Genomic DNA, 27,465 nt, shown 5'->3' with positions numbered 1-27,465 from the left:
ATGAATAATAAAAAAATTTACATTGTAAATTTTCATAAACTCAAACTTCTATAACTTTTTTTCTGTTTAACTTTCTTAATTTATTTCACTTCTACAAAAATCTGCCAAATGTCTTCTTACATCTATATTCCAAAGCATTCTTGAATTACAACCATTTAAGTTCGGAATGTGCATTTTCAAGTCTATTAAAAAATAGCCCATATTATTGATCTGCCTTAATGTGGACGATGACGCATTTTTCTTCTAGAAACAAACGTTGTTGCATTATTTTCATGTTATCACTGTGAAGCTGCTTTGATATAATCTGTATTGTAAAAAGCGCTTTATAAAAAGGTGACTTGACTTGACTGGGTGAAACTGTCAAAATCATGTTAAGTTACGATTTTTCCTCACAAAGCAAAAAATAATAAAAAGAGATAGAAAAAACATACAATTTAGAAATGAAGCCTATTTTATTTTCATGACAGGCACCCTTATCTGCCAATTATTTTCATATTTTTTTTCTAAATGCATATACACTTCAGCAATTGAGGAAAATTACCATAAAACATAGAAAGGAGGGGAAAGCGTGTCAATTAGTTGTCCAGCAGACATAATTAAAACACACCGCTGTTAACAATATCTGAGAATGCACCGTCACGATGTGTGTGTTAGCCGGCGCAGAGCTTAGACCAGATTTAGCCCTGGCAATCTACATTACACGACAACGCCGGACACGTTCATTAAGTAGAAATGACCAGTGCCTCCAAACTATTCACCCATGACCAACAGAAAGGTCACGGCTCTGGACGCATCTGGCTGAAAATAGAGCGTGAAGATGCGCTTCTGTTGTTGTCGTCCTCTGCATCACATGAGGACCGTCTCAAAACTGCACAAGCGATGCCAAGACAATGCCAGTGACCGGCGTCCACCGCGTGTGTCAGGAATGATCTCTCATATTCAACACAACTCCCAGTGCTTCTGCTCAGAGTAGGAGCTGGGCCATCGTGTGGGAAATCTCCCATCCTTGGGCTTTACTGAAGGAGAAGTGGGGCAGTCCGAGACCGGCTCAGATGAGTTGTCGTGTCTCCGGGGTATTAACTTACAAAGCCCATTACGGCAGTAAAACAACAGGCGAAGTCCCGTCCCGGCACCACCCCTAATCTCTCCAAGATCATTGCATCAAATCCCACTGTATCCTCAGATTAAACATGTGAACTTATAACAGTGTGACATTAAACAGATGTGCGTGGTCATATCATAACTTCTTCACATTGAAAGAGGAGTTTATACGGCTCACAGGCCGGCGGATTTACGGGTGAAACTTGAAAAATTTGAATATGGTGCAAAACTTAAATTATTTCAGTAATTCAACTTAAAATGTGAAACTAATGTATTATATTGTTATTATATGTCTCATTACATGCAAAATGAGATATTTCAAGCCTTTATTTGTTATAATTTTGATACAGCAAACAGAGAAACACAAGCTCACCACACAACCTTAGAAAAAAACATTCATTAATGTTCCCTAGGGTTCTTTAGTCCAATCATTTATGCCAAAAAAACTTATTTAAATATAAAATCATTAAGTTAAATTAAACAGCAATTCTTAATTATTATTTTTTTCTAGTAAATTATACACTTAAGTACTAAGTATTTATTTCAAATATTCAGGAAATATTGTGACAATAAATAAATAAAAATATTAGGGCTGTCGATGTACCGGCGTATAGTTTCATTTCATAAAGTTGATTGGGGACGAATTAAAGATATCAGGGCAAAAATGTGCCCAGTTTTTGTCTCCTTTATATCATATAGCAATATCACATGATTAATGTGCACAATATCATACCAGTGCAAATGTGATATTGATTTTATACTGTTCAATAAATAAGAAGTTAATATTGTGTTTTATTTTAGACACAATATTGTCTGCTTTTGCTCAATTTGTAAACGAAAATATGGATCAGCCATTTGAACGAATCGAATAAATGAATGATTCAATGACTTACTCATTTAGACATTGACCACTGTATGACTTCATAAAACTTTTTTTTTTTTAATCCATATTAATAAAACACCCATTAAAGTTAAAGTTCACCCAAAAATGAAAATCATTTACTCACCCTCATGGCCGTAGAAGCCGATACGTTTATGTGTAATAAATTCTATATTAAATCAAATAAAAAAAATTCAAAAGCTTCTATCTGATGCTTTTCTCATTTAACACAATGACTTTAAATTATGTTTTGGGGGTAAAACCAGTTTTGATGTCATATTGTGTAATTAATTAGTTTTTTTTATTAAATCTTTAATCGCTTGACACCCCTAAAAAAAAAAAATATATATATATATATATATATATATATATATATATATATATATATATATATATATATATATACCTATATATATAAAAGTTTGTAAAAAAAAAATATATATATATATTTTTTTTTTTTTTTTACAAACTTTTTTGACTTTGGTTTAAAAAGAAAATTTTAGCATAGAAAGAGAACGAGCCACGTTTGTTATACAGTGTGAATGTAGCCCTACATAGACAGATACACACACCCACACACACACACACACACACACACACACACACACACACAACTAAACATATATACGGCAATAAGGAAATTCCGAGCACATACACTTCAGGACACAGCGAGACACAAATCCAGAGATGATTAAAATCTGGATGTTCAATTGTCAAGGCGTACATCCTGACACAACTGCCATATCTACAAATGTTAAACATTCATACTTAAACCCCATCGAGCGTCTCCCACACTATAATGCATGCTATCCTTTCTTTAAAAAAACCACACAATATATTCATGTTATTGTCAGCATGTGGCATAATCTGATACAACGCAAAGCACATAATAACAGAAACATTCATCTGCACGTGCTATTGTGACGCATGCATCCGTACGCTCTCATAAACCGCTCCATACATGGACATCATTCCATCAGCTTTTGTGTAGTCACTCATTTACATCTTAACAAAAGAGCAGATACTCTAGCAAAAAGGAAACATGTGTATATGCTGTGCATTATCAATCTGAGAGTGTGTTTCTATATGACAGATATTCAGGCTAGAATGTGCTGATCTAGAGTCTGGGCTCTCGTGTCTCCTCATATTAACTGTGAGACGACCCGACCTCAGCACGGCTCCCGGAGGAACATCATATTGCTCTTTCATAGCTCGCGAGTCTTAATAGAGTCCTTAGTTTAGTGGACCACCGATATGAGATTCCCAATACCAGTAAATACTGAGGCTGATGGGATGTGGATTAAATGTGAAGTAAGATCAATAGTGTAAAATTCTGGATGCACTTGGCCAAAAACCAAAATCATTTTTTGTCACGTTTTGGGTTTGTGTCTTGTTCTTGTCATGTGATGTGATGATTCTCTGTTTGTCATGTGATCCTGCCATGTGTCTCCTCATTGGTAATCGTCTGATCATTGTTCACAGGTGTTCCTGGTCTTGTAATTACTCTGTGTATTAAGCGCTCATGTTTGCCTGTGTCTTTGTCCAGTATTGAATGTTTCCAGTTGATGTTCTAGTTTTTGTTTCATGCCTTTGTTTTATGTTTGATCACGTTTTGGAAATAAAGTTGCATTTGGGTTCTCTACATCTTGCCTGGACTAAATCATTACAGTCCCGTCCCCCCGTCCCCCATAATGATTTTTTTTTTTGTTCAATAAAAAAAAAAAAACGTTTTAATTACTTTCATGAATTTAAATGAATCTGAAAATCTGAAAATAAATAAATAAATAATAAAAAATTGTCTATTGAAATTAATTTATAAAACTTAACAATTTAAAAATCTATTACAAATGTTATTACAACTTTCAACAAAATGTTTATTTATTTAAAAAATATATATATATATTTTTGACAAATAAGATGCAGTACAACTGAACTTGTAGTAAAAATATCTTGGTTAAATGATATTGCTTTATTATTATTATTAATAATAATAATAATAATAGTGTATTGTTGTTGTTGTTGTTGTTTGAGAAGTACATTTTATCACATGACAGTAATATATTTCTGTCAACTTTGATTTTGACTGTTAATTTTAGCGTGTTCAGTTCATGATGTCAGTCCTCCAAACTATTTCAGCCAAAACCAAAATGTCTGTTTCTGAACTTGTGTGCATCATTAATACAGACACACTTCTCACGAGAGGAGCGGGAGGAATCTCCATGTGCTTTCCGTTTTATCAAATTAATGTCTAGGAGAAACAATCGACATATCAAAGAGATCTTCTTTCCCACCAGCAGTATTATCTCCCTCTGCAGAGCCGCTTGTGTGATGTAGTCGAGCTTTTAACTTCCCGTTACACACACACACACACACACACACACACACACACACACACACACACACACACACACACACACACACACACCTGAGCTGTAGACCATCAGCTGGAGTCGTGCAGCCTGACAGCAGGCAAGCTCTCTTTTCTCTTTCTTTCTTTCATGCCACCATCAATTTGGTTCAGTCTATCACACACACACACACACACACACACACACACACACTGTCAGAGATAAACTGCACACTGTCACTCTAAACACTGCCGTCCTCAAGTCAAATCTCAATGCATCTGCAATAATGTCACGAAATACTGTTTTGCTGCAGTAAAACCGTATGGATGAAGTTTCCAATGTCTGATCAAAACAACATGCATGGAAATCACAACTCTACTTCTGAAATGTCACATTTAAAAAGAACATGTATATTCAATAAGGAAGAACATATTACAGGACTGATTTTATCCATTAGGAATTAATACACGAAAGATCACAAATTCAGACAAACGTTGGAATAATGTTCACAATAAGACTTTACATACAAATTCATAAAGACAAACTCTGTGTCCAGAAAATACAATTTATTTATTACTGTATTTTTTTATGTTGCTTTTTTATTTTATTTTTATTTTATTTTATTTTTTTTATTTTTTTTGCATTATAATGATGAGAATTTCTGGGTGAAAATGTGCTTCACCATATAATAAAAGTTAAATATTATATTAAATTATATTATATTATATTAATCATATTATGTTATATAATATAATATGATAAAATATGTAATTATAATCTATGGAAAATACAATGTGGGGGCAAAATATAATCCAGTTAAAAAATTGCTTTCCTAATTGGTTTCATAATAGAGAATAAAAAAAACATTAGGAGAATAAATAGGAATTCAAAACTACAACAAAAAATTATATTAGATCTTCATAACATTTATTTATCTACTAATTACCAAGTTACCACAGTTGTTTTTTTGCAATGGAAAAACTTCACAACAACAACTTCCCCACACACACACACACACACACACACACAAAAACAATGCTTTACATTTTTAGCAATGTCTATGTTTTAATGTTAGTTTAAAAACATTTTTTTTTTCCAATTTTCTATACAGACAGTCTAGTTTTTGAGAGCAAAAAAAAAAGAAGATTGAATTTGAAAGGCTGACTCATATCATGAGTAATACGGTCATTATTTCACACAGCATCACCGGAGCCGAATAAAGACTCCTCGTCCTGGGGTGGATGGAGGGCCGTACACTGGGACTGGGACCAGAAAGGTGGACCTGATCAAAGCTTGCCTGAGACGGCAGGGCTCGTGTCACATTGGTGATGTAGGGTCTCCGGCTTGACCAAACGGCCACTCGCTCACAAAGTCAACACGCATTCGCAGAGATTGGAATTCCTCAAGCTGTGCCGGGGCCGTCCGCAATAGCCATAATCAAATATGAATGGCTCCAGTAATACTGCCGTGCTCTAGAGGTGAACAACGGGCAATAACTCAACAAGATGAATCATTTTCAGGGAGATGTTTGGTATTGAGGGCTTATTTTGATGGCTACCGCGAGCGAAGGGACGATGCAGTTCATCCTATCACAGGGCTTTGCCTCAGAGTAACTGTGGGTTGCAGTTCGGGTGGCCGAAGGAGAAGATCAGGATGATTCTTGAGCATTTCAGAGTCACAGACCATCCAGTTTCCCAGTCTAGAGGCCTAGGAACATTACTAGACAGAGAACGCTGAGTCCGAACACACACTCTGAGTCTGAAAAATGCAGGGTTGTTTTAACCCAAATTTGGACAAACCAAGCCGTTCAATTTCAATTTTTACATTTTTAACCCAACGATTGGGTTTGTCCATATTTGACCCAAATTTGGGTTAAAACAACCCTGCATTTTTCAGAGTGCATCCAGCATCAATGGTGATGTATTAAAATGTAAGCTATATTATCACCTAGCTCTTTAAATAAACCACTGAAAAAATATTGGATTTACTTGTACACTCTATAAAATGCTGGGTTGTTTCAACCCAATTTTGGGTCAAATATGGACAAATCCAAACGTTGGGTTAAAAATGTAATTAAAAAATTTAACCCAATGGCTGGGTTTGTCCATATTTGATCCGAAATTGGGTTGAAACAACCCAGCATTTTTTAGAGTGTAAACAATTTTCACTATATTGCTTGAAAATTTCACAAATAATTACATATCATCGCTAAAAACTATATTATTGTCCAGCTCTAGTCAGCTAAATGTGACAAATGGCATGAATATGTTAATATAGAATACACATCAATTTTTAACCCAACGATTGCGTCCATATTTGACCCAAATTTGGGTTAAAACAACCCTGCATTGTTGAGAGTGCATCCAGCATCGATGGAGATGTGTTTTCCGAGAAAAGCCTGTAGCTGCACATGACCCGCTCCAGACCTCGAGTGAACACAGAGGGATGGAAACCTGCATAATTCTGCAGCATTTTAAAATTTAAGACCGGATGGTGAGTGAAAGTTTTTTAAGAGGGAAGAAATGAAACCGAGAGAGAAAAAAAGACCTGAGAGGTTCAATTCCAAAAGCAAAGTCAATATAACATGATTTCTACAACCCATTTTACTTTTGATTTCATGTTAACTTCTTCTGAAAGGAGATCTCTTTCATATCACACATTTATAATGTTGTATATCCAACATTATCCACAACAATTTTGGGTCAAATATGGACAAACCCAGCCGTTGGGTTACATTTTTAAATTACATTTATAACCCAACGTTTGAGTTTGTCCATATTTGACCCAAAATTGGGTTGAAACAACCCAGCCTTTTTTAGAGTGTACACAGCTATACTGTATGTGTATATAAATCTCAACTGCTTTCTTGTATTAAAATGTAAACTATAGTATCACCCAGCTCTTTAAATAAAGCACTGGATATTCACTGAGAAATTATTTGGATTTACTTTTAAACAATCTTCTCTAATATTGCCTGAAAATTTCACAATAATTACATATCATTGCAAAACTATATTATCGTTCAGCTCTAGTCTGCTAAATGTGACGAATGGCATGAATATGTTAATATAGTATGCACATTATCAGTAAAGCTACTTTTGAAACATTGTGCATTGTGAAAAGCACTATAGAAATAAATGTGACTTGGCATATTTCTTAGACAGCGCTGAGATTAGATGAAGAGCAAATGGAGTGTTTTGCTGAAGTCTCCAGCTTCTTCTCAGAGGATCGTCTGTGGAAAAGTCCAGAAATCTCACAAGCATCTCCTCTAGAGTTTCAGAAAACATCTCAAACTGTGTTTCTCAGATCTGCAAAGATACCAAAGTCTCAATATGAACTCAACAAATTCTCCCGAGACCAAATTATCTGAGCTATCCCCACACCATGCTCTTACTATATCTGCATCTATTTTTATTTCTTCTTCAACGGGGAACATGCTTAAACTCATTTCTATTCAGAGACATATTAAGGATACATTAAGTCTCCTGAGCAATGATAGAGCAACCTTTGAGCAACACAACTGTCCTCGGGGAACTCTAAAGCAATCGCAGATGGCCTGTTTAGTGCTGGTTAATTACTGCTGAAAATCTACAGCTTTCCACTGAATGCCATGCAAATTAATTATGGTTAATATACTTATTTATATATATTTTGTTTGTGCGTCTGCCAGGATGCACTGCGGGCGACGTACGGACCATTGACAGAGCAACAAAGCAGAGCCGCTCTCTTTCTCCAGAAAAACACATCCATGTCTGATGCAACTCATAAAGAAGCCCGTGTGAGACATTCTAACATGTATTTACTGCCGTCTCCTCAGACAAATGCCAACTCATCCAGCCAAGCTAAATTACCATGGTAACATCCGACTGGATGACCAGCAACGACGGGAAGAAAGAGAATACACTCTGAAACTGTGAAGAGGGAGTCGATTTCACATTTGATTATTTTCATTCCAGTCAAAACCCACAGATTTCACTTTCACGTCTCTTTATGATGATCGATCATGTACAGTGGGATCCAGAAGTCAGGAAAATGCTGTTGTGTCTTTTTTTATGTCGATGTGTCATGCAACATTTTTCAGCAAAAAGTACAGGGTGCAACGGGGCTAAAGGCACATCCTAAGAAAAATGTGCTTTTCACTGCTCTCATAGTGTATGATTGGAGAAAAAATATTTATGTTTTTATTGAACATTGATGGAGCAACAGATTTTGTGTGAAAATAAATCATAAAAGATTTTTAGTGGCAAGGTTGGCGTTTTACCCCACAGACACACGGGGCAAAATACACACATTATTTATACAAATACTTTAGTTAAAAATTGTGTTTTTTAAATGTCTACATTAATACTTGTTCAAAACAATACCCTTAGCAAAGTTGGTACGATTTTTGGTTCATTTTGATAAATAAAAGAATCAATGTTTGTTCAATTAATATACTTTATATGATCTGTAATATCTGTGGCGAATATCTGTCATATCTGTGGCGAATATCTGTCATATCTGTGGTGAATATCTGTCATATCTGTGGCGAATATCTGTCATATCTGTGGCGAATATCTGTCATATCTGTGGCGAATATCTGTCATATCTGTGGTGAATATCTGTCATATCTGTGGCGAATATCTGTCAAATCTGTGGTGAATATCTTTCATATCTGTGGCGAATATCTGTCATATCTGTGGTGAATATCTGTCATATCTGTGGCGAATATCTGTCAAATCTGTGGTGAATATCTTTCATATCTGTGGTGAATATCTGTCATATCTGTGGTGAATATCTTTCATATCTGTGGCGAATATCTGTCATATCTGTGGTGAATATCTGTCATATCTGTGGCGAATATCTGTCATATCTGTGGTGAATATCTTTCATATCTGTGGCGAATATCTGTCATATCTGTGGTGAATATCTGTCAAATCTGTGGCGAATATCTGTAATATCTGTGGTGAATACTGTCATATATGTGGTGAATATCTGTCATATCTGTGGTGAATATCTGTCACATCTGTGGCGAATATCGAATATCTGTCGCGAATATCTGTCAAATCTGTGGCGAATATCTGTCATATCTGTGGTGAATATCTGTCATATCTGTGGTGAATATCTGTCATATCTGTGGTGAATATCTGTCACATCTGTGGCGAATATCGAATATCTGTCGCGAATATCTGTCAAATCTGTGGCGAATATCTGTCATATCTGTGGCGAATATCTGTCATATCTGTGGTGAATATCTGTCATATCTGTGGCGAATATCTGTTATATCTGTGGTGAATATCTGTCAAATCTGTGGCGAATATCTGTCAAATCTGTGGCGAATATCTGTCAAATCTGTGGCGAATATCTGTCATATCTGTGGCGAATATCTGTCAAATCTGTGGCGAATATCTGTCATATATGTGGTGAATATCTGTCATATCTGTGGTGAATATCTGTCACATCTGTGGCGAATATCGAATATCTGTCGCGAATATCTGTCAAATCTGTGGCGAATATCTGTCATATCTGTGGCGAATATCTGTCATATCTGTGGCGAATATCTGTCAAATCTGTGGCGAATATCTGTAATATCTGTGGTGAATACTGTCATATCTGTGGTGAATATCTGTCATATCTGTGGTGAATATCTGTCACATCTGTGGCGAATATCGAATATCTGTCGCGAATATCTGTAATATCTGTGGCGAATATCTGTCATATCTGTGGTGAATATCTGTCATATCTGTGGTGAATATCTGTCACATCTGTGGCGAATATCGAATATCTGTCGCGAATATCTGTCAGATCTGTGGCGAATATCTGTCATATCTGTGGCGAATATCTGTCATATCTGTGGCGAATATCTGTCATATCTGTGGCGAATATCTGTCATATCTGTGGCGAATATCTGTCATATCTGTGGCGAATATCGAATATCTGTTGCGAATATCTGTCAAATCTGTGGCGAATATCTGTCAAATCTGTGGCGAATATCACTCATATCTGTGGTGAATATCTGTCATATCTGTGGCGAATATCTGTCAAATCTGTGGCGATCTGTCATATCTGTGGCGAATATCTGTCATATCTGTGGTGAATATCTGTCATATCTGTGGTGAATATCTGTCAAATCTGTGGCGAATATCTGTCAAATCTGTGGCGAATATCTCTCATATCTGTGGTGAATATCTGTCATATCTGTGGCGAATATCTGTCAAATCTGTGGCGAATATCTGTCATATCTGTGGTGAATATCTGTCATATCTGTGGTGAATATCTGTCATATCTGTGGTGAATATTTGTCATATCTGTGGTGAATATCTGTCAAATCTGTGGCGTATATCTGTCAAATCTGTGGCGAAAATCTCTCATATCTGTGGTGAATATCTGTCATATCTGTGGCGAATATCTGTCATATCTGTGGTGAATATCTGTCATATCTGTGGTGAATATCTGTCATATCTGTGGCGAATATCTGTCATATCTGTGGTGAATATCTGTCATACCTGTGGTGAATATCTGTCATATCTGTGGTGAATATCTGTCATATCTGTGGTGAATATCTGTCATATCTGTGGCGAATATCTGTCATATCTGTGGCGAATATCTGTCAAATCTGTGGCGAATATCTGTCAAATCTGTGGCGAATATCTGTCAAATCTGTGGCGAATATGTGTCATACCTGTGGTGAATATCTGTCATATCTGTGGCGAATATCTGTCAAATCTGTGGTGAATATCTGTCATACCTGTGGTCAATATCTGTCATATCTGTGGCGAATATCTGTCATATCTGTGGTGAATATCTGTCATATCTGTGGCGAATATGTGTCATACCTGTGGTGAATATCTGTCATATCTGTGGTGAATATCTGTCATATCTGTCGCGAATATCTGTCAAATCTGTGGCGAATATCTGTCATATCTGTGGCGAATATCTGTCATATCTGTGATGAATATCTGTCATATCTGTGGTGAATATCTGTCATATCTGTGGCGAATATCTGTCAAATCTGTGGCGAATATCTGTCATATCTGTGGCAAATATCTGTCATACCTGTGGTGAATATCTGTCATATCTGTGGTGAATATCTGTCATATCTGTGGTGAATATCTGTCAAATCTGTGGCGAATATCTGTCATATCTGTCGCGAATATCTGTCATACCTGTGGTGAATATCTGTCATATCTGTGGTGAATATCTGTCATATCTGTGGCAAATATCTGTCATACCTGTGGTGAATATTTGTCATATCTGTGGCGAATATCTGTCATATCTGTGGTGAATATCTGTCATATCTGTGGCGAATATCGAATATCTGTCGCGAATATCTGTCAAATCTGTGGCGAATATCTGTCAAATCTGTGGCGAATATCTGTCATATCTGTCGCGAATATCTGTCATATCTGTGGCGAATATCTGTCATATCTGTGGCGAATATCGAATATCTGTGGCGAATATCGAATATCTGTGGCGAATATCGAATATCTGTGGTGAATATCTGTCACATCTGTGGCGAATATCTGTCATATCTGTGGCGAATATCTGTCATATCTGTGGCGAATATCTGTCATATCTGTGGCGAATATCTGTCAAATCTGTGGCGAATATTGGTCATATCTGTGGCGAATATCTGTCAAATCTGTGGCGAATATCTGTCATATCTGTGGCGAATATCTGTCATATCTGTGGCGAATATCTGTCATATCTGTGGCGAATATCTGTCATATCTGTGGCGAATATCTGTCAAATCTGTGGCGAATATATGTAATTTCTGTGGAGAATATCTGTCAAATCTGTGGCGAATATCTGTCATATCTGTGGCGAATATCTGTCATATTTGTGGCAAATATCTTTCATATCTGTGGCGAATATCTGTCATATCTGTGGCGAATATCTGTCATATCTGTGGCAAATATCTGTCATATCTGTGGCGAATATCTGTCATATCTGTGGCGATTATCTGTCATATCTGTGGCGAATATCTGTCATATCTGTGGCGAATATCTGTCAAATATGTGGCGAATATTTGTCAAATATGTGGCGAATATCTGTCATATCTGTGGCGAATATCTGTCATATCTGTGGCGATTATCTGTCATATCTGTGGCGAATATCTGTCATATCTGTGGTGAATATCTGTCATATCTGTGGTGAATATCTGTCATATCTGTGGCGAATATCTGTCATATCTGTGGCGAATATCTGTCATATCTGTGGTGAATATCTGTCATATCTGTGGTGAATATCTGTCAAATCTGTGGCGAATATCTTTAATATATCTTACACTTGTCCAGTTTCGTTCGGAATGCGTGTCAAACCACCTCATGAAGTGATTACAGAGAGATTTACATCTGGTCTTTTCACGATCAGATAGAAATCCACTCAGAGAAAACGTGTGAAGTGACCAGCAGTGCCATAAGCTCAACATTTCCTACATGACAAGCTAATAGCAGTGTCTCACAGAGGTCTTAAAAGATTTCATCCTGCGCTTCTACCACTACATGCAAAACATGAATAATTAAGCATGCACAATGCTTTTTGGGATTTGTTGCATGCCAGAATAATTTTATTTGGTCCATATTCAAATAAAGACTCATTCTCAAGGGTAGCGTTTTGAATAACAGCAATACAGCCTGACAGAGTAATGACAGTAATTATTGAATTATTGTTGTGGTGCTCCAAAAATGCACTTGAAAAAGCCACTTGACCTGCATGTAATCACTGTCACCTGAAAAATACACACAGCTTTTCATTTTATTCCACTGCTGTTTGCATGCTTCTCGACCGAGGCACAGGTAGCAGCCAGAGAATAATGGCAGAGGCAAACTTGTGTTCATTCTAATAATACGCTCTTTATTTCAAACGGTACAAAGCCTTGTGGGTAACAGACTGAGGATGAACTGAATGAAAAGTGAGGTTTGAAACAAAGCAAATTCTCTGTTCAAATCAACATTCCTGTGTTAATATGTGTGCAATACATCATAACTTGCTCTGCATCTAAAGCTGCTTTCCATGTCTGCTGGTGTCACTGCGGCCAATGTGTTATTGGATGATCTTAATAAACGAAGTTAATAAATGGTCATAGAAAATCAGCCATTGCAAAACATTAAGGTCTCGCTATACCTTCTAATATGGAATTCACACTTTTCATGATCCAAATCCAATCAATTCCCAATGTATAAAATCAAATCCAGACATAGTTTTCTCATAAAATATCTTGTTTCACTCTGAATTACATCACATTACAGAAATAATCAAAGGAGTACACAAAATACACACCTCTGACGTTCCTCCTGTTCAGGTGGGGGGGGGGGGGGGGGATATTAAAATACGAAAAGCAAAAGATCTCGAATAAGAGCTAAATGAATGTAATGTTTCAATTGAATGTCCATTTACTGTGTTTTTGTTTTTAAGTAGAGCAAATGCAGCCAGAAATTGTTTATGTAAATGCATATGAAAGTCAGTTAGTTTCTTAGTTCAATGTGTTGCTTGACGTTTCTTTGAAAATATTTGAAAGCAAAACAAAATTACGTTTCAATGTGATATAAATTTGTATATTTTTTTCAGAATCATAAAACGTTGCTTATTTAAACAGATTCCATATTTCTCAAACATTTCCGGACCCCCTCTTTTATGTTTCTTATAGCCAAAAAGTCCCTACAATAGAAATACTGTATGTTTTGCTGAACACTGGATGCAAAAGCCATGTTGACTATAGGCTACAGATATATAAAGATTCAATTAAGTTTTGAATGTGTACAATAAGATGAGGCTGTTATCAGAGATAAATGTTAAGCAAACTATTCTGCTCTGCTGTGAAACTTCAGCACATGCACATCGCCCACTCTGCTTTACAACAACAGTGAGAAAGCAGCCGTTGTTTCACGGGCGACTGGGTGAAAAGCCCACACAGTCGGGAAGGCAGCGAGGCCGGAAACACTGGGGGGTCGCGTTCCTTTGGCATAAACCGGATCTCGGAGCAGGTGTGGGACCGTAACACAGCAGATCATTTAAGCAAAGGTCTGCGGCAGAGGCACCTAAAGCAGGTGCAAAACTGCAGAGCTCCAACGCCAGACCGAGATCAATTAAACGGGCCTGATGGTCCTCCTTCCAGGACTCATAAAACCGCTCTCATTTGTAACCCATATCTGTCATCTCTACCGCCCCTCAGGCAACATACATCAACGTCCCCCCCCTCGCCGTCCCGCTGCGCTAAGGTTTATACTCAGACTCAGTAAAAGGTAATCAATGTTGTCCGTGGCACGGCGCTTCTTCCACACGATCTATCAAAGAGGGCCGCGTGTCCGAGCCTTTAGTCTGAGGACCCGAAGGCGACACTGCCAGTCACGAGACATAAATCAAGACGAATCTATAACACATTAGTTTATGTGAGTTTGCAGCATGTATGAACTTGTATGGAAAATATGCGGACAGGAGCGCTACTGACAGGCCTCTGCAGTCGCATTATATCGCATATCAACATAACTGTCAATAGCGATCAGCAAATGCATGGGAATGCAATGACACTCATAAATACTGCCACATCACTCTGTTTAGAATTGCATGGCAGCATTAAAAATTAATGTGATAATTACATGCAAGCTGGAATGCACTGACGCAACTCAGGTTTCATTAGCGGCGGATAATCCGAGGGTGCAACACTTTAAGGCATCTCTGGACATACATCACTCGCCTAATTGGATAATCTAAATCACTGATTGGATATCGAGTTCCAATGCGGGCTCCAAGGGGCCCGATGGGGAGCTGGGTAAATGACAACAATCAGTGAGAACAGAGCCGAGGCGCTAGAGGATTAAACTGAGATCATGTCGACACACAACAAGGGGCAAACAGCCACCGCTTCATGAACGAGAGACGAAACACACAACTAAACTGAGTTTTTCCCACACGCGTAGAAGACATGGAGGCATGTGTGCTCGCTCAGGAGACAAAGCTTTAGAAATGTCGACGTATCGATGTGGATAAGTACCACGCGGTCAAAGATGCCTTGCTCTTACTGGAAACTACAAGATAAAGCAAACGTGTAAACGTGCAGTAGGGAATGCGGTTTTAAGCAATCCAAACGCATAGAAAATCAATCATGGGTGCAGAGATAGAATGTACCTAATAGTGCCATTGCTTTACTTGTTGGAAAAAGATCATTCATTTTGCAAGCACACATTAAAACTAAGACATCTACTGAATAAAGACTGCATGATGCACTTATGATGTGGCTAATCACTATGGTAAAATTAACATAATTAACCATTATATGCATTAATTAGTCTATGCATTAAAGCACATCATCTGCATGCATGCATGCATTATCCAATTCAGAAATAAGGAAAGTTAATTACGGACTAAAAATAAAAAGAAAGGGTTCTCATTGTGATATTCATTAAACACTCAATTATCTACATTACAAACAAAGCATGACGTAATTCATATAACATCAAAATACTGTTTTGACCATTATCATAGCGGCAAAATGTAATTTTGGGGAGTTTCTAAACATCAGAGATGCTCTCATCCTCTACACAGTCAACTTCCATACAGCAGTCGCATATGAGACCATCACTTGACTAATAAATGGCATTATTTTAATGACTAATGTCGAGAGCGCATTACAGTGTTGAAAAACACAAGCCTTTAAAATATGCACTAGTCAGTACAAAGAAATACAGAAATGTCCTATTTAAGAAGCACATCAAGCTGGTTAATATTGCAAAGTTGAGAACTGTAGCCCCAAAATGTTATTGACAACACTCTAAATGATCTACCAAACCAATAAATCACACCAAAAATCAATAATTTCAAGTCTAACTGAGCAGATTTAGATTCTGATCAATAGGTGATCACTCCAGTAACACACTGAGGGGAGCCGAGCCTCCGTTCACTCAAGCACACGCAGAGAGACAGAAGTTCAGTTGATATTTCTACAACACTCTGCTCAATTATCAATACTGACCTGATATTAAATTATGAGTTACAGTGGTGGAAAAAAAGCATGGTCACCTTTAAAATATGCATCGATCAATACAAAATAAACAAAGAAAGTGAACAGGTAAAAACGGGACAATCTTAATCATCTGCATCATTATGTCGATATTATTCTTTTACTAAAAATGATAAACTAGAATGTTCATAACATGTGATAATTTGTACAAAACAAGTCTCCAACCTGTATTCACCCTATATTGTATTTGCAGTAGCCTATGTATAGCCTATGTTGGAAAATACCGCCAAGTTGACAAATAGACAACATGCTCTGCAATATTTTGAACGATCTGCCAAACTAATCCAATGAATCACTGCCATTAACAATCATCTCGATCTATCTCAGCATATTTTGATAATGCACAATAGATGATCATCTCTGTCGGTGTCTAAAGAATATATAGCCAACTCTTTTCAACTTTTCATTCAGGCAAATACACATATCGATAATACCGGAAACAAAAGACGCATTAAAGATACAACGGCGTATTGATTCAGACACAAACTACCGGCAACAAGTTGCGCGTAACCCTTCTATATATGCCATGATCTGCCTTATAGACACATCTCCAGCCGTATTATACATCTCAGTAGATGTTCTGCATAAGAATCCGATAGTTGGACACATGCAGTGCTATAAGTCTCTATAAAAGCACAAGTTTATGGAGAGGAGCTTTACCTGAAGCGCAGTCAATGAAGCCTCGGCTGTGGATTTTACGCACTGTGTTCCGGGGATTTCGAGCTGCTCCTGTATAACGGTACGATCCTCAATGCGGCGCGGTGTGAGCGCTGGGGACAGACGCGTTGCGATGCGATGCGATGCTCGCGCTCCTCTCCGCCGGCGCGCGTGATGAGAGTCTCTTCTGTCTCCAGCGCGCGCGTCTGACAGCAGCGCGCAGCCTCGTGCGGTGATCAGCAGAACTGACTGAATAAGAGCAGGACTTACTGAGAGTTCACACACACACTGCTGTTTGCACACTGTGTTACACCCTCTGTGCATGCGTTATTATGGCAGAAATGTTTCATTTACCTTTCTTGCATAAAGTGCACGGACCTCGTTCATTTTTCATTGCATACCTTCTTTTATGTTCTTCTCTGTTTATGATGCTGTCAAGATGTTCATATAGCATCTTCTTGTACATTAGTACAGTAAGTGCTCCTGTAAATCAGGAAAAAAAAATCAATAAAGCTCTACTGATTCTGGAAACTATGCAGTTTGTTCTGATGTTACAATAACAAAATACATTGGAAAATGTTAAAAACAGAGGAACAGCGGTATTAAAACATTAGTCTAATGACACACAACCGATTACAGCACTAAGCAAGCGGTGGGGCCAAATATAACAGCGCAAGTACATTTAATTGAGAAAAGCATTAAAAGTCATAAATGGACATATTCAATTGCTTAGACTGAACTTTTGACCTTTAGCTGGCGATGTCACTAAATTGATGCTGGATTATTGTTAGGGAACTGTATCAATGACGCATGATGAACTCTGAATCTCATATACTAGCATACTCCTTTTGCAATAGAAGGATATTTTTAAAGTAGGAGTAGACTAATATGCAGTTCCCAATTCATAAACATACAAAGTTTTGTGTCAATACAAGCATTGCAAAGACGCAAACACGGTTCTTTGACCCCGGAATTATAGATGTGTAAAATGTGAATGGTCTGGACTATTAAAATGATTTCCACAGCCTTTGGCCATGATGGTCTGAAGATGATCTGACCCAAATTTAGTGCAGATTCAATAAACGCTGCAGGAGGAGATCAAAAAATTAGATTTGCAACATAATTCAACATGGTGTCAGACCAATACTGGATATATGTGTGTTACTTTCTATATGATCTATGGAAAATTAAAGAGAATCCTGTGTCTGGAGTTATGTTTACCATACCGGTATATTAATTTTCCATATAAAAAATGGGGAATCATTATCCACTAACAAACGTCTGTTTACCTGATTGAGTTGCTGGTTCTCCACCTCTTTTCTGTGGATTGTGGACAGCAGGAAAAAAGCCTACATTTGCTGTTTTATTGCACTTTATCATTGCATTTCATAAACCCTGTATCGTCATAAACACTTTAAGAAGCAGTTTGTTGATCCAAAGGTGCTGCAAAGAACCAGTGATGAAGAACTTTATGTGTCCTGCTGTACATGAGGCAGTGGATGGGGGAAGGATTTCACTGACGCCACGGCAGATTTCCTTTTTCCCCAGACACCAGACACACGGCATAACAAGACCAGCAGATAGTGGCATCATTTACCGTGTGTCGGGGGTTAAGTACCTAGCTGAGGAGGTCTTGATCAATATCTCACCTAGCAGTGAACCCGCAGAGACAAGCACTGAGTGAACGGTGAAACGCTGTACGTCACAGCCAGAAAAACCAACAACACCCTCCAGATTTCATCTGGCACAATCTTCCTCTGTGCAGTCGAACGCTCGCTTTTACAACTGCGACAGAGCCAATGAAGGCTTTGTGATACAGCAAACCCATTCAGTTCACCCGAAATTAAAAATACATGATCGAGAACCAATAATGTTTTACATCAAATTCAAACCTTTCTAATTACAGCCAATTTTAAGCAAACATAAATAAATTTCAGTCTATTCCTCGCTCAAAGCCATTGCATGACTTGAAATACAGCTTGAGAGTCATTTTTAATTGTAAAATATGTGGTCACTATAATTTAACACGTACAGAAGAAGAGCTGTCATTCAAAATGTTCCCCTTTTGTGTTTTGCAGGGGGGAATAACAGCCTGCAGGCTTGGAACAACATGAAGGTGCGTAAATAATGACACAATTTTCCTTTTTATGTGAGCCGCAGCATTAATAAATCAGCAACATTGTTCAAAATGTATTTGTTACTCAAAACCTCATGGTTACTGTGACAACTAGCCCCGGTCTCCCTTAAAAGCCTCCCTCTGTATCTGACAAATCTAATAATCGAATGTAAAACTCTTTTAACCGCAGATTGGTGGTGCTAGAGCATCTTTCTCGCTCTCTCTCGTTCACATCCTCCATCTCTGAACGTTACAAGTAAGTTACAGCGCTGTTTTACCCACAACACACCTTGACTTACGGATGCGGATCATCCATCATTGTCTCGCATGAATTTGCTTGTCATATTTCATCCCTCCCTCTCTCTGAAGCCTTAAATATCTTGTCTTGGGAAATGCTGACTATAGAAATATAGCTTCTAAATATTACATGTATATATTTTTGTTTGCAGGATGTTCTAGGCGTGGAGTCCGTAATCTTTCAAACCTGACCAGAGGAAAACAAACACGTTCATCATGCGGTCAATGAACAGAACATCGCAAAAGGCCAAACAAATGCTTTAGCAATGGCTGACTTGTCTAATTCTGTTTGTACTTTGGATTTACTCCAGCAGAAAAATCTGCATGTATGTAACAGTGTTGGGGAATGACTCAGTAAAACAGTGATGCTCCTAACTGACAATTTACTAGCTAAATGAATATACATATATAGCCTACATATATATATATATATATATATATATATATATACACTCAAAAAAAAAATGCTGGGTTCACTGTAAAAAAATTGCTGCGATTATTTTTCACCACTTAAAATCCAACATTGTTTCAACTTTAAAAAGTATGTGTGTTCATGCTTGACTTAAAATATTTAGTTTAGTTAAGTTGGATATTTATGTTATCTCAACAAATTTTAAGTTGTTATAACTAATCGCAGCCACATTTTTTACAGTGTTGTTTTAACCCAATTTTGGGTCAAATATGGACAAACCCAAACGTTGGATCAAAAATGCAATTAAAAAATGTAACCCAATGGTTGGGTTTGTCCATATTTGACCCAAAATTGGTTTAAAACAACCCAGCATTTTTTAGAGTGTGTATATATATATAATTGTTCAATTAAAAGATCAGTAAAATGGTCACCCTGATTTTGCGCCGGTATGTTGAAGATTAAACAGTAAATACGTTTATAAAATTGATTGTTCCCTTATTGAGCTACATAGATATCTACAGTAACTACTTTTGGTAACGCTTTATTTTACAGTGTCCTTGTTACATATGTTACATGTACTTACTTACTTAATAACAGTAAATTATGCATAATTACATGCAACTAATCCTCAACCAAACCCTAATCCTACACTCTAAAAAATGCTGGGTTATTTCAACCCAATTTTGGGTCAAATATGGACAAACCCAGCCGTTGGGTTACATTTTTCAATTACATTTTTAACCCAACGTTTGGGTTTGTCCATATTTGACCCAAAATTGGGTTGAAACAACCCAGCATTTTTTTGTGTACCCTAACCCTATGTAGTTAATTAATATTACTCAGTACATAAATATATAATTACATTGTAACAATGACACATATAAAATAAAGTGTAACCCTGCTTTTAAAGAGTAGCTTGACTGCAGTTTAACTACTTTAAATTACAAGTAGCTTGGTAAACAGTTTCAAAGTAGCTTCCCCAACAATGCTATAATGCAAAAGCAGCTTCTGTGACAGACACTGAATTTACATTCACTTTCTAAGAGAAACTGTGAAAAGGAGGAGAGAAAAAATGTCTCTTGGAGTGCAGCTTTGCCTTTTCAAAGTCTGAACAAAAGGAGAGAGAACTATGGAAAGTCCCTCAACATCTTGAAACGGTGTAACTCATTGACGTCGTCAGCAGAGACATGACGCGACAGGTCTGGACTGCTGGAAATGAAGCGGTCGTGGTGATCCGGGTCTGATGGTGATAAAAGGTTCTTGTGCACGACTGAGGTTCAATCAACCAGACACATCAGAGATCCAGCGGACGCAGAGAAACCAATACCGCTTCAATTTTTGACGGGTTTTGTGTTTCATTTCCAGCAAATCTCTCGCATCACTCTACACTGACACTGGAAATTACATGAACATTCATATAAACAGACCTGTAAACTTGCAAATTAAAAATCATTAAACATTAAAAATCAACCTCAATGGAAAAAACATAGAATTCACTGCCGTTTCAACCTGAAAATAACGCTAGTGGCAGTAAAATCCTTTTCACAAATAGGGCCCTATTTTAACGTTCTGAAACGCAAGTGTGAAAGCGCAAAGCGCAAGTAACTTTGTGGGCGGATCCCGGCGCTGTTGCTATTTTCCCGGCGGGATAAACGACTCTTGCGCCCGACGCAAATCTAAAAGGGGTTGGTCTGAAGTCGCTTCATTACTCATAGGTGTGGTTTGGGCGTAACGTGAAATAAACCAATCAGAGCGTCCTCTCACATTCCCTTTAAGAGCCGGCGCGCTTATTCCATGGAGGATTGCTATTATAACGGCGGGTTTGCCGGCGCACGCCAGGAGCGGTTCACAGCCGAGGAGACCGACGTTCTCGTCAGGGCCGTAAAACACAGAGAAGTGACATTGTATGAGGATGATGGAGAAACACACACAAATTAGCTTCGGTTAAACAGGCGTATAATTTGGGTAAATGTGTAGCCTAATCTAGATTATTATTATTTTTTAATCTAGATAGATCTTTTTCACATCTTCACGGACACAACAATGATTTCCCTCGTGTGTTAATATTTTTCCTTGTAATAATGTATGATTTGCAAAAATGAAAACTGCTGCATCTGTTTATATTAGAGAAATATTAGGGAAAAGTCCGCTGTGCGCGGGTGCAAAATAGGAATGATACATGCGTCGGTGTACAAAGTCAATTGCGCTGGGTGCAAGATAGGGCCCATTATGATTAAATGGTTAGATTATCAATAAATAAAGACTAATTCTGCAAGTGGTTCCTTGCACAATACTATATCATGAACACATTTAGCATTAGTGCATGATTTGTAAACAAATACATTTTGGTGTTTGCATCACTTAAGCAGCTCCACATGTGACCCTGGACCACAAAACCAGTCTCGAGTCGCATGGGTATATTTGTGGAAATAGCAAAGAATACATTGTATTGGTCAAAATTTTCGATTTATTTTTCTTTTATGCCAAAAATCCTTTGAATATTAAGTAAAGATCATGTTCCATAAATATATTGTACATTTCCTATACCGTAAATATATAAAACATGTATTTTTGTGAGTGAATGCAGCACAATCGTGAACATAAATGCACAACTTTAAAGGAGATTTTCTCAATGTTTAGATTTTTTTGCTCCTCAGATTCCAGATTTTCAATAGTTGTATCTCGGCCAAATATTGTCCTATCCTAACAAACCACACATCAATGGAAATATTATTTATTCAACTCTCATGTGATATATACATCTCAATTTCAGAAAATTGACCCATGTGACTGGTTTTGTGATCCAGGGTTACATATGTGTGGTTTTTCTGACGTGGTGAACTTGCTCAGTAGTCCAGCTGATACAGCGTTGCTCTTGTGAAGCGCTCAAGTCACGATAAAAGAGTTGTAAAAGCTAAAATAGTGTGTTTTATCTCACATCTGCTTTGATTAACACTATCGGTTAGGTTTAGTGTAGGTGGTTCGTTAATATTTTCAATAGCGATTGGACATTTCTGAACTGCTGTGATAAAACATAATAAAACATTAACAGATTCCCGTTCATTTGGATAAAACTGAACGCCTTTTTGCTGCCACTCACTGGACAACTCACTTTGAAAGAGTTGAGAAATGCGCAATATCCAACTCAATATAAGATATTACTGTGGTGATATTACTGTTTGCAGCCTGACATAGAAAGTTCACACATGTACAATATTCAAATGTGCAAATATTTCATTTTAACCCAGAAATACGAAACACCGAGAGCAGAAAGATTCATATCAATGCCATAGTCAGACTAAAGGACAGTGGTCTTTCTTTGATTATCCCATTAGCATGTAGCCGCCATGTGCTAGTGCTGTCAGATTCTCAATGTGGGTCTTTCACACTGAGTTGCCTGTGTTTACTCTGTCTGTCCTGTCACAGATTAATTAAAGCGAGGATTGTGCAAACTTCAAACATATTCCACACATCAGACTGTGTAAGTTCATGAAAATTGGTGCATCTCCTCAAAGTTGACTTTTTCTAGTTCATTACAGATTACAGAATGCATCATACACTCTAAAAAAAATTTGGTCAAATATGGACAAACCCAGCCGTTGGGTTAAAATTTTAAATTACATTTTGGACCCAACGTTTGGGTTTGTCCATATTTGACCCAAAATTGGGTTGAAACAACCCAGCATTTTTTAGAGTGTAATTAGTCCATTATTAAAGAGAGAACTGTTTCATAAACAATATACAGACTGCATCAATGAAACTCACACTTACTCTACTTTAATATAGTAACAAGAAAAACTTGTATGTGATCAAACATCTCAATCTGTTCATGATGACTCACCCCAGGCTTATAAGGCTTATAAAATAAAATGCACAAATTTACTTATCTTTTTGCATCAAGCATTGCTTTGCTTATAGAGTGCCGGTACCTTTTATATTATATTATAGATAATTAAATGCCCATGTGCTTTGTCATTAGTGATTGCCTTATCTCGAGATTAGGACTGAGCATAAAGGTAAAGTGTGTGAAGTTTGTCTGAAAAAGACAAACTTTTTTTTTTGCATGCATAAATACTTTGCATTTTGCAATTTTTGGGGCTTTCTTTGGGTCTTACTTTTCCACTTTTTTTTTGGGGGGGGGGGGTATATAAATAATTAAATACTGCATTTTAAACTTAAGCATAAATTAGATTTAAATTGCTTTTTTTCTACATAAAAATAACAATATTACCACTGAGTGCACTTTTATATAGTGGTTGCTTCTCTCTTTTTGTTCATTCACCAAAAGTCATCAAAAGCTGTGAGGCTTTACTACATCAACATGATGTTTTGGCAATCAGTACGTTACCGTTATATTTGGGTTAATGTTGCCCTCAGGAAATCTTTCCATAATGCTGTTTTCTGGCGCAGACGGCCAAGATAAATCCTTCTCTACAATCACAAGAGAGAGAGAAAAACATGAGAAAGTCAGAAATGAAGAGTTGTCAGGAGAGATACTGTTGAATAACCCACCCAAAAACTTAACATCAAATCACTCTTTATACTTGCTTAACATATTTCTGGACTTGTTGTCCACTTATCAGTACACAGAGTTTTTCCAATAATATTCTACAATAGATCACAACACATATCACAATCCAATCATTCCCAATGGATAAAGTCAAGTCCAACCGTACATTTTTCTTGCTATATATCTTTTCACTTGGAAATATGTCAAATTGCAAAAGTAAATTGTTTGATGTCGACTTTAAAGGTACAATATGTAAGAATTTTGTAATAAAATATCCAAAAATCACTTGCACATTGTGATATATATATTGTGTACTTACAATATCCCAAAAGTTCCCAAAGATTTTTAATTTCAGAGAAATTCAAATTTTAAATAATGGCTCGTCCATGTTCACTTGTCGCCTGTCACTGATGTAATATCCGCGTTATCCCTGGTTTCCCCTCGTACTGCCATAGTAACCATGGCGACAGATGTGAACAACTGCGTAGTACGTAACGTATAGCGGTGCTCACGCTGTTGTTGTTTCGTTCAAACATTATGAATCATGGCAAGCAGACTTTGGGGAAAAAGGAGAACTAAAACGAAGAACAATATCAGCGTGGCGTTTTCGAGATGCCGAGAGCTAGCGTCCGCGACTAACTTCTACTCGACAGATACGTTTCTCTTGCATGTACTTTATTAGAAAGGTGAGCAAATGTACATAAAATTAAACAATGTTATATAGCACAACATGATGAAATGTGAGAATATGATCAGTATGTTATTCTAATGTTGATCTAGTTTACTGCTAGTCTCATACAGACAAACTAACACACAGAATAACATTATAACTTTAACACACTCAAATGCAGTTTAGTGTGATAGTGTAGAGCGAGTGAGACAGCGCTGCGTTTCCTCACAAGTTTCACTCGTCTAATAAACTGACATGTGTGAGTATTAATACAGCACTTGTGTTCGGTAGAAATGAAACGTCCTTATTCCTTTATATCCGCGGGACTATATCCGCTGATATCTGTCTCTCATTAGCACTCGTGCCCTACTTCACAACACAGTCATGATAAACACATCAATGTATTCACTCATCCATAAACATTATTAGATCCATCAGCTTGATGACAATATCCATAATTTCGCAGGAAATTTTGCGTCATCAACGTAAGCCTTTGTTATTGTAAGAGGTTAGCGACCCCTAGCGGCGGGAAAAAATTACTTATTGTATCCTTAAGCAGTAGTCAAAGCTTTGCGTGTGTGTGTGTGTGTGTGTGTGTGTGTGTGTGTGTGTGTGTGTGTGTGTGTGTGTGTGGGGGGGGGTGGGTGTGTGTGTGTGTGTGTGTGTGTGTGTGTGTGTGTGTGTGTGTGTGTGTGTGTGTGTGTGTGTGTGTGTGTGTGTGTGTGTGTGTGTGTGTAGGTGTGTGTGTGTGTGTGTGTGTGTGTGTGTGTGTGTGTGTGTGTGTGTGTGTGTGTGTGTGTGTGTGTGTGTGTGTGTGTGTGTGTGTGGCTTGTCAAGTGTTATCTGCAGTTTGATGGACACAGACAGGAAGTTTTCCACCTCTATCGTTGATCAGGATCTGTCCGAGTGTATCTCAAACATTAGAAAGCTAATGTTCCCCCCACAGCATCCACACACACTGACACGACAGATCGGGTCCAGAGAGGATTGGCTTGGACTATTCCACTGAGCTGATGATCTCCGGAAATTCAACTTCATCACCTTTAAAATGCAGCAAAAGGAAGCACGTCAGGGTCAGGAAGGATGCAGAATGCCCTAAATATTGCAAAAGTAAACATAATTAGACACTGTAATGATCTGTAGCTGTCAGTCTCACAATGGGCTTCATTCATCAAAGGAGAAGAACAAATCTGGGCGAATTCATTTTAATAAAAACATTAGAGATTCATTATTTTGTTGCGGCATTGAATTTAACACGACACGTTGTCATATTCAATTCAAAGCAAAAATGTATGCCATAATACACAAAGGACTTATACAATATACAATACGTGGATTTATATGCGACTGGCCCATTAACAAGTTCCGGACATTGCATCCAATCCAGACCTCACAAGCGGAGCGAGAACACACGGCAATGCTGAAGAGATAGACTAGATTTTTTTCTGTTTTAATAATACAGCGAATTAGATCTAGGAAAGGCAATGAGTCATTTTCTAACAATCCGGCATCTAAAAATAGGCCTACTTATTTACCGCATTAATCTTCAGGAGAGACACTGTACAGGCCATGCAATTCAGTTATTTCCAGTGGAAAGTTCTTTTAGTCACATAACATTAGGAGGCCGTTGCATTATAGCATGCACATTTGCTGCCGAACACAAAAGGCAATTTTCTGTGCTTTTCAGACTACTTAAAGGTTGCAAACACAAGGATAAGCGTGTGCGCTCATATGGAGAGGATGTGCATGGCAAAACCAATATTGCTGTAATATATATCATGCGTTCTTAGGTGCCGTGGGCATCCGTTTGCAGTGTTATTCCAGTCGAGACTCCCTATAGGATGCATGAATGAGTCAAAACACTGCCGCGACTACAATACGCCTGTCAAGAGCATCAAATGTTAATACACATTATGCATGGAGTGTGTTTACCTCCTTGTGTCAATGCTTAATTGCTATTTAATAGTCTGACAGCTATTGTATATATTGAGAACATTGATGAGAAGTGTGTGCTCTGGAACAAACCTTCATCATTATCAATTATAAATTGGTTTCTTTGGGGGATGAACCGAGCAAAGGCAATCAACCAAGTGCTTTAAACTAAAGAGACGTTTCAATCGTTACATGTACGCACAATGAAAAGTAGCACAAATGCTAATTGCTACACAAATAAGCTTTTTAAAAACTAGCGACTTCTTGGCATGCAAATCAGCAAACTGCCCTCTTAAACCTCTATATTAGGATGCATGAATAAATGAATTGGGCAAAAGAAACTGCTGTATCAGCAACTGTAAGTTATTTTCATTGCACATAGTTGTTTGTTTCTGAACCAAAGTACTCTATATAAACATATTGATGGCAGCGTCCACCTGGAAAAGAGTATTGTGTTTAAACAATCAGCATGATAATAATCCATTTATTTGCTCAAAATGGCAGATAAGAGGAATTAAATCTTTGAAAGATATTCAAAGTTTTG

The 27,465-nt window shown here is 37.5% G+C and overlaps 1 protein-coding gene across 1 annotated transcript in view; it reads right to left on the bottom strand.

Moving 5' to 3' along the window:
• The window catches only part of cdh22 (cadherin 22), a 198,134-nt gene extending 180,933 nt beyond the window's left edge, over positions 1-17,201 (bottom strand). Inside the window, exon 1 of the mRNA XM_079628761.1 lies at positions 16,988-17,201. The gene's annotated coding sequence lies outside the window, so the exon portion shown is untranslated. The remainder of the gene's footprint in view (positions 1-16,987) is intronic.
• Positions 17,202-27,465: the final 10,264 nt, after the last annotated feature.

The sequence above is a fragment of the Phoxinus phoxinus genome (genome assembly GCF_949152265.1).
Source record: "Phoxinus phoxinus genome assembly, chromosome: 11".
In the NCBI taxonomy this organism is placed as follows: Eukaryota; Metazoa; Chordata; class Actinopteri; order Cypriniformes; family Leuciscidae; genus Phoxinus; species Phoxinus phoxinus.
The sequence above is the reverse complement of the archived record's forward strand: the minus strand, read 5'-3'. Positions and strand labels throughout refer to the sequence as shown.